Here is an 8,861-nt window from a genome sequence, read left to right as displayed (position 1 = left end):
AGCTGTGCCACACAGCCGGGCGCTGAGCCAGGCTCCCGCAGTGACAGGGACCTTGGAGCCTCATGCGGAACCAGGTGGCTGAGGTGCAGTGACAGCTGAGGTCACAAAGGACGGGAACGGACAAGCAAACAACTGAACAACTCAGGGACTCCTTGCCCGGCACAGATGCAGCCACCTCTAGGGTGGGGCATGGGGGCTGGGTATACAGGGACTCCTTGCCCGGCTCTGACATGTGGCCCCTCTGGGTGGATGCAGGGACTGGCTGTAGGAGGCCCCTCATCTAGCATTTGGATGCGGCTCCTCTGGGATGGGGCGCGGGGGCTGGGTATACTGGGACCCCTCGCTTGGCATGGGGATGTGGCCCCTCTAGGGTGGAACATGGCAGCTGTTTAACACCCAGGTGTATTTGAAGACAGTGACGGACGGGGGATCATGTGCCCCCTCTGGGAGGGGCGTAGGGTCCAGGGGTTAGAGCAGGGATGAAGGGGCCTGGAAGCCAGGACTCCTGGGTTCTCTCTCCAGCTGTAGTGACTGGGGTATGAAGCAGCAGGTGGCTGAGTATGTGTGTGACCCCCCCGCCAGCACCCCCTGATTCCTTCACACTCCTCCGCTCCCCTCAGGTTCGAGGCTCCAAGCTAAAGAATTTTCCAGCTAAGCTAATTAAAATCCCAGACAGCTCCCCCCTCCCCAGCTATCAGCCCCCTCCCCCACAATCCCCCGGGAACTAAATCCTGTGTCCCGGAGCCGAGCATTTAGCGTGGAAATAATTACAGAGCTAACACAGGCATCTAGGGGATGGAGCCCGGCAAGGGTGGGGAGAGAACAGAGACATGCCACACACGGCGACACACAGAAACACGCCAAGACACACAGCATCACACAGAGACATGCTACATATGCTGTCAAGTATCAGAGGGGGGGTAGCCGTGTTAGTCTGGATCTGTAAAAGCAGCAAAGAATCCTGTGGCACCTTATAGACTAACAGACGTTTTGGAGCATGAGCTTTTGTGGGTGAATACCCATGCTGAGACACACGGTGTCACAGAGCCACACGCTACATATGCCAAGACACCCACAGACACAGGCAGAGCCACACAATGACATGCAGACAGCACACATGCTGAGAAACATGGTGACATACAGAAACATGCTACACACACTGAGACACACGGGTGACATGCAGACACACGCTGAGACACAGGCATATGCTACACATGCCAAGACACATGCAGACACACACAATGACACGCAGACACACGGTGATATGCAGACACACAGCAAGACACAGGGTGACATACATACATATGCTAAATACACAGAGGCACACGATGACACACAGACACACACTACACATGCCAAGACACATGGTGACACACAGACACATGCTACACACTCAAGACACACAGTGACATGCAGACTCCACACATGCTGAGGCACATGGTGACACACCCCAAGACACATAGTGACATGCAGACACATACTACACACACACAGACACATGGTGATGCACAGACGCCACACATTCTGAGACTCACGGTGACACACAGAGACACACTACACATGATGAGACACAGTGACACACAGGCACATGCAACACACTCCAAGACACATGGCGACACACAGACCTGCCACACAGGCCAAGACACATGGTGACTTGCAGACACACGCTACACACGCCAAGACACACTCTACAAGCCCAGACTCACAGAGCACATGGTGAGACACACGCCAACACACAGACGCATGCTACACATCTGCCACATGCTACATGTGCTGAGACAGGCACACCCTACACATGCCAAGACACACGTGCACACATCTCAGTCATATGTAAATATTCTAATCTGGCCCCAGGGCTGTGACTGGCTGGCTCGGGGGAGGGGGGGGGCGTGGGGAATGGGTCCTGGGGCCTTTCCCCTCTAGAGGGCACCAGCTACCACTGTACCCTGTGGTGGGGGGCAATCTCTGGGGCAGCCAGCAGGAGGGATGAGTAGGCTGGGCCGGGTCGGGCTGGGAAGAGAGGGGAATGGAGGGGAGAAGAGGTAGAAGGAGGGTCCCTCTCTGCCCATCTCCCCTTCCCAGAGATCCCGGCTGCCCCAGCCCTGGCCTCGCCCAGCGGGGGGAGCAGTGGGGAGTGGGGCAGGACTGGGGAGAGACGAGCTCATTAAATCCTGGGCCGAGTTGAGAGAAGGAGGAAGAGGGGAGTGGGGGCTAGTGGTTGGGGGGAGGGGTTGGAAGCCAGGACTCCTAGGTTCTCTCCCTGGCTCTGGGAGGGGAGTGGGGGCTGGTGGTTAGAGTTGGGGGAGGGGGGCTGGGAGCCCGGACTCCTGGGTTCTCTCCCTGGCTCTGGGAGGGGAGTGGAGGCTGGTGGTTAGAGTTGGGGGAGGGGGGCTGGGAGCCCGGACTCCTGGGTTCTCTCCTTGGCTCTGAGGGGAGTGGGGGCTGGTGGTTAGAGTTGGGGGAGGGGGGCTGGGAGCCAGGACTCCTGGGTTCTAGTCCCATTAATTTAATCCCTCTCCGCACTCATGCGCGCCTCAGTTTCCCCAGTCGGTGCCCACAGCGGGCGAAGGCCGCGCGCTGTAAGTACCTCGGTGGGGAGAAGCAGGAGATGCAGAGTGAAGAGCCGCTTGGGCAGCGAGCCAGGGATGTGTCAGTGCGGCCCCTCCGGGGTCTCCCTGTGCTAGGGCCAGGCCATGTTCCCAGCGGCACCATGGTGTGCCCGCCGGGGGGGGCATACACCGCTCCCAGCCCCCCCCGAGATCCGGCACCCCCCACACAGCCACAGGAAGAAGGAGACTGCTGCGGTGGGGTTCCCTGGGGGGAGGATCTCGCTGGGAAGTTGGGGGGAACCCTGGTGCTATTTCCCGGAGGTGGGGGGAAATTGCACTGGTGGGGGCTGGGGGGAACCATAGTGCTGTTCCCTGGGGGGGTGGATCTCGCTGGTGGGGGTTGGGGTGTTGGGGGGAACCCTGGTGCTGTTCCCTGGGGGAGGTCTCGCTGTTCTCACTGGGGTGGGGGGCTGGGAGAACCATGGGGCTGTTCCCTGGGGGGGAATCTTGCTGGTGGGGGCTGGGGGGAACTATAGTGCTGTTCTCTGGGGCGGGGGGATCTCGGTGGTGGGGGCTGGAGGGAACCATAGTGCTGTTCCCTGGGGGGGTCTCGCTGGTGGGGGCTGGGGGAACCATAGTGCTGTTCCCTGGGGGGGTCTCGCTGGTGGGGGCTGGGGGAACCATAGTGCTGTTCCCTGGGGGGGTGGATCTCGCTGGTGGGGGTTGGGGTGTTGGGGGGAACCCTGGTGCTGTTCCCTGGGGGAGGTCTCGCTGTTCTCACTGGGGTGGGGGGCTGGGAGAACCATGGAGCTGTTCCCTGGGGGGGAATCTTGCTGGTGGGGGCTGGGGGGAACTATAGTGCTGTTCTCTGGGGCGGGGGGATCTCGGTGGCGGGGGCTGGAGTGAAACACAGTGCTGTTCCCTGAGGGGGGGGTCTCGCTGGTGGGGGCTGGTGGAACCATAGTGCCGTTCTCTGGGGGGGGATCTCACTGGTGGGGGCTGAGGGGAACCATAGTGCTGTTCCCTGGGGGGGGGTCTCGCTGGTGGGGGCTGGTGAAACCATAGTGCTGTTCCCTGGGGGGGGATCTCACTGGTGGGGGCTGAGGGGAACCATAGTGCTGTTCCCTGGGGGGGGGATCTCACTGGCGGGGGCTGAGGGGAACCATAGTGCTGTTCCCTGGGGGGGGTCTCCCTGTGGGGGGGGCTGGGGGAACCATAGTGCTGTTCCCTGGGGGGGGATCTCACTGGTGGGGGCTGAGGGGAACCATAGTGCTGTTCCCTGGGGGGGGGATCTCACTGGCGGGGGCTGAGGGGAACCATAGTGCTGTTCCCTGGGGGGGGGTCTCCCTGTGGGGGGGGCTGGGGGAACCATAGTGCTGTTCCCTGGGGGGTCTCGCTGGTGGGGGCTGCGGGGAACCATAGTGCTGTTCTCTGGGGGGGGTCTCGCTGGTGGGGGCTGGGGGAACCATAGTGCTGTTCCCTGGGGGGGGTCTCACTGGGGGGTCAGAGGGGGACTCCTGGCCTAGCCCTGGCTGGTCTCAGCGGCTCTAAAGAGGCGGGTGTGATATTTGCACGCGCGGCTGGTGTGAAGATAAACACACGCGGCGTGGGGCCGGCTGCCAGCCTGCCTGAACAGATGGTATTTACCAGCAGCCGGGGTGTGTGGGGTGTGTGTGTAGGGAGGGGAGTGAGGCTTCAACTCTGAGCTCAGGGGCAGGGATGAAGCTGAGCTAGGGAATTACCTGAGGGAGATGACGCTGAGCCCCCCAGCCTCCCTCCCCCCAAAGCAGGATGCCCCTCACTCCCGACCCGCAGCCCCCTGCCCAGCCGTGGGATCTCCCAGGGAACATGGGGGGGCAGCCCCATGGGGCGCTCTTTGCACCTATAGGGGGTGTGGGAGGGGTACAGGAACAATGGGGGTCATGCGGGGGGGGGGAGTGCAGGTGGGCGGCTGTAGCCTGTGTGGGTATGTGGCTGTCCGGGTGGAGGCTGCCAGGCCTCGACGTACCATCGGCTTGCGCCCGCTCCGGACACAGCTCTGCCTCAGTTTCTCTTTCACCTGCTGCAGCCTCGACCTACCGGCGAATCCTTCCACCCCTTGCAGGGTAACAGTAATGGACGCCCTTGGGTGGGGCCCAACAAACAAAAAACGACTGATCCTTCGGCCCAGCTGGGCTCTGCACCCACCTCCTTCCATGGGACAGGGTCAGTCCCCTCACCTCAGTTCTAGGGCTCCCCGCCCCTACCACCTGAGAGGCAGCCACAGGGGCAGCATTCACCTCCCAGCTCCCCCACCCCACAGGATAGCATCTGGCTGCTGGTGTGCAGGGGTGCAGTTGTGTGGATGTGTTGCTGTGTGGATGTAGTCCGGGGGTTGGTGGGGGGTGGGGTGCTTGTGTGTGATAGCCTGCAGGTGTGGTCTAGGTGGTGGGGTGTGGTGATGTGACTATGTATGTTGCTGGGCGGCTGTAGTCTAGGTATGGGTGTACCTGTGGGTGTTGCTGGGCAGGTGTACTCCAGGGGTTGGTGTGTAGTGGTGTGATTGTGGGTGTTGCTGGACAGATGTACTCCAGGGGTTGGTGTGTAGTGGTGTGATTGTGGGTGTTGCTGGGCAGGTGTACTCCAGGGGTTGGTGCGTAGTGGTGTGATTGTGGGTGTTGCTGGGCAGGTGTACTCCAGGGGTTGGTGTGTAGTGATTGTGGGTGTTGCTGGGCAGGTGTACTCCAGGGGTTGGTGTGTCGTGATTGTGGGTGTTGCTGGGCAGGTGTACTCCAGGGGTTGGTGTGTCGTGATTGTGGGTGTTGCTGGGCAGGTGTACTCCAGGGGTTGGTGTGTAGTGATTGTGGGTGTTGCTGGGCAGGTGTACTCCAGGGGTTGGTGTGTAGTGATTGTGGGTGTTGCTGGGCAGGTGTACTCCAGGGGTTGGTGTGTAGTGGTGTGATTGGAGGTGTTGCTGGGCAGGTGTACTCCAGGGGTTGGTGTGTAGTGGTGTGATTGTGGGTGTTGCTGGGCAGGTGTACTCCAGGGGTTGGTGCGTAGTGATTGTGGGTGTTGCTGGGCAGGTGTACTCCAGGGGTTAGTGTGTAGTGGTGTGATTGTGGGTGTTGCTGGACAGGTGTAGTCTAAGAGTTGGTGTGTAGTGGTGTGCTTGTGTGTGTTACTGGGTGGGTGCAGTCTAGGTGTTTTTGTGGTGGTGGTGTGACTGTGTGTGTTTTGTGCATGTGTAGTCTAGGTTTTGGTGTCTGTGGCTGTGCAAGGTTACCCTAGGTCTTGTGTGGTGGTGTGATTGTGCATGCATTGCTGTGCAACTGCAGTCTGGTGGTTGGTGTGCGTCACCGTGCTGGTTTGCCTGCATGAGGCTGTCCTCTTTTCATGCTGTGGCTGGGCGAGTATTGGGGTGTTGGATGTGTATTAGCTGGGAGGCGTGTGTGTGGGGGTGCTGCCACAGCTGGCTTGCCCGGGTGTGCTGAGCCACGTGCGTCTCTCACTCCCCCGCTGCCTCAGCGCCGGGCCCCTGGTCCTGCTGTAATTACATTTTCCAGCTGAATTACAGATTTTCTCACTAATTTAATTTTTAATTTCTATGTAAATGAACTTTTTCCCCAAAGCTCCAGCCAATCGTGGCGGTGTCCAAACTCTCCCTGCTCTAACCACTAGGCCCCACGTCCCTCCGAGAGCTGAGGAGAAACCCAGGAGTCCTGGCTCCCAGCCCCCCTGCTCTAACCACTAGGCCCCACTTCCCTCCCAGAGCCGGGGAGAGAACCCAGGAGTCCGGGCTCCCAGCTCCTCCCCCCAGGATCTCTGCAGACTCAGGCAGGTGTCTGGCTTCAGGCCAGCCCCTCCACCCCACAATGCTCCCTGCTGGCAGAGATGGGTCTGGGGTAGCCGGGAGCTCATCCCCCCCCTCCGCCCCACAGCTCCCCCTTTGCGACACACAGGACACGGGGCTGCGGCCCAGCGGGAATAGAAAAGCCTTTATTATGAACGTTCAGACAGTGTTGGACACCCCCCCCCCCCGCTCCCGGCCTCACCCCATAAGCAGTGCATCTGGGGGGGCTGTGCCTGGACCCCCCTGTACTCCACACTGGGCTGGGGAGGGGGGCAGGAAACCTCTCCCTCCCAGCCGAACTGACATCCCTCCCCACTCTCCCAGGACACCTGGGTCCAACAAATTCAGGGCTCATGGCCCCTGTCCCTCCCCCACCCGCACCTCAGTCCATGGCTTTGGCTGGAGAGCTCCCCATTGATTCCCCCTCCTCCCCCCACAACTCGGGCCCCACACCCTGCCCCCTCCAGCCAGACCCCATCCCTCTGGTACCCAGATGCTCCGGCCCCCTCTGCTCCTTCCCTCCTCCCCAGACACCTCCCAAGCAGTTAGCATGGCCCAAAGCCAGCCCCTTCCCTGCCCCCCCAACCGCCCCCATGGCTGAAAAGAAACAACAGCCGAGAAAATAACCAGGGTGAGGGGAACCAAAGGCTGATGGACATGGGAGTGGATGGATGTGGGAGGGCTTGTGTGGGATGGATGGAGAGGGGTGGGGGGGTTGGATGGATGCAGAGGGGTGGGGGGGTTGGATGGATGGAACGGAGTGTGTGGGGGTGCATTGACGGAGAGGGGTGGAGGGGGTTGTATGGACGGGGGTGGGCGGATGGATGGAGAGGGGTGTGGGGGGGGTGGATGGATGGATGGAGGGGTGGGGGGATGGATGGAGAGGGGTGTGGGGGTGGATGGATGGATGGAGGAGTGGGGGGTGGATGGATAGATGATGGGGTGGGATGGATGGAGAGGGGTGGAGGGGGTTGGATGGAGGCGGTGGGTGGATGGATGGATGGAGGAGTGGAGGAGATGGATGGAGGGGAGTGGGTGGATGGATGGAGAGTAGTGTGGGGGATGGATGGATGGAGGGGGTGGGGGATGGAGAGAGGTGGATGGGGTTGGATGGAGGGGGTGGATGGATGGATGGAGAGGCATTGGGGGGATGGATGGAGGGGGTGGGTGGATGAATGGAGAGGGGTTGGGGGGATGGATGGAGGGGTGGACGGATGGATGGATGGAGGGGAGTGGGTGGATGGATGGAGAGTAGTGTGGGGGATGGATGGATGGAGGGGGTGGGGGATGGAGAGAGGTGGATGGGGTTGGATGGAGGGGGTGGATGGATGGATGGAGAGGCATTGGGGGGATGGATGGAGGGGGTGGGTGGATGAATGGAGAGGGGTTGGGGGGATGGATGGAGGGGTGGATGGATGGAGGGGGTGGAGGGGGTTGGATGGAGGGGCGGGTTGGATGGAGGGGGTGGATGGATGGATGGAGAGGGGGTTGGATGGAGGGGGTGGATGGATGGAGGGGGTGGATGGATGGAGGGGGGGGTTGGATGGAGGGGCGGGATGGATGGAGAGGGGGTTGGATGGAGGGGGTGGATGGATGGATGGAGAGGGAGATAAACTGGAAGATGGGGGGGTCAGTGAAAAAGATGCCAGTGAAGAAGGACAAAGGGAGGGAAACGCCGGGTGAGGGGGCGAACGGGGGGTGGGAGTGGAAATCACAGTTTCAGTTTTACTGGTTTTTAAATCACAGTTTTGTCTCCCCCGAAAAATAGAGATTTTAAAAAGGTGAAACAGCTACTCCCGGTTGTGTATTGAAAGTGGGGGATGCCACGGCACCCCCTAAGTGGCCCACACATGGCGAAGTCCTGGCCAGGCTCCCCCCGCACCTGCCACAGACGCGATATTTTACTTTCACGCCAGCCCCCACCTTTGCGATCGCACTGCCCCAGATCGTGTCCCCCCCCCGATGCAGTGAAAGAGCCCTTTGGAGACAAGCCAGGGCCGGGGGTCAGGGGTAGCATGGCCATGTGGCTAACCCCCCCCGCCAGCTCCCTGGTGGATGGATCCAGCCCATCCCCCTCTGGCTGCACTGTGGGGTGGGGGTGGGGGGACATCACCCCCCCACTCAATGGATCCTGCCTCGGCTCTCGCTGGTTTCTGGTACTAGGGGCAGCTGCCCCCGACGTGGCAGGGCCGCCCCCCACTCCCACTTCTGCGGCGTCTGGATCCGCGGCACGACAGCCAGGTCCATCTCGGCCTGGATCCGTGGGCCACCATCGTCCCGGTTCCAATGGCCGGCTCTCTTCTCTCTCCAGGGTCCGTGGCAGGCTCCACCTCTCCGTGGGTCTGTGGGACCAGGCGTGGCACCGCCCCCCGTGGCAGTGTCCCGACCGTGGCGTGTGACGCCCCCTCCCCCCGCTGCGCCGTGGGTCCTTGGCACTGGCGGAAGCTAAACCGTCCCCCGGATCTGCGGTGGCCTCCGTGGCA

The sequence above is a fragment of the Gopherus flavomarginatus genome, chromosome 18 (assembly GCF_025201925.1).
Source record: "Gopherus flavomarginatus isolate rGopFla2 chromosome 18, rGopFla2.mat.asm, whole genome shotgun sequence".
NCBI lineage: Eukaryota > Metazoa > Chordata > Testudines > Testudinidae > Gopherus > Gopherus flavomarginatus.
This window is presented reverse-complemented; position numbering follows the sequence as displayed.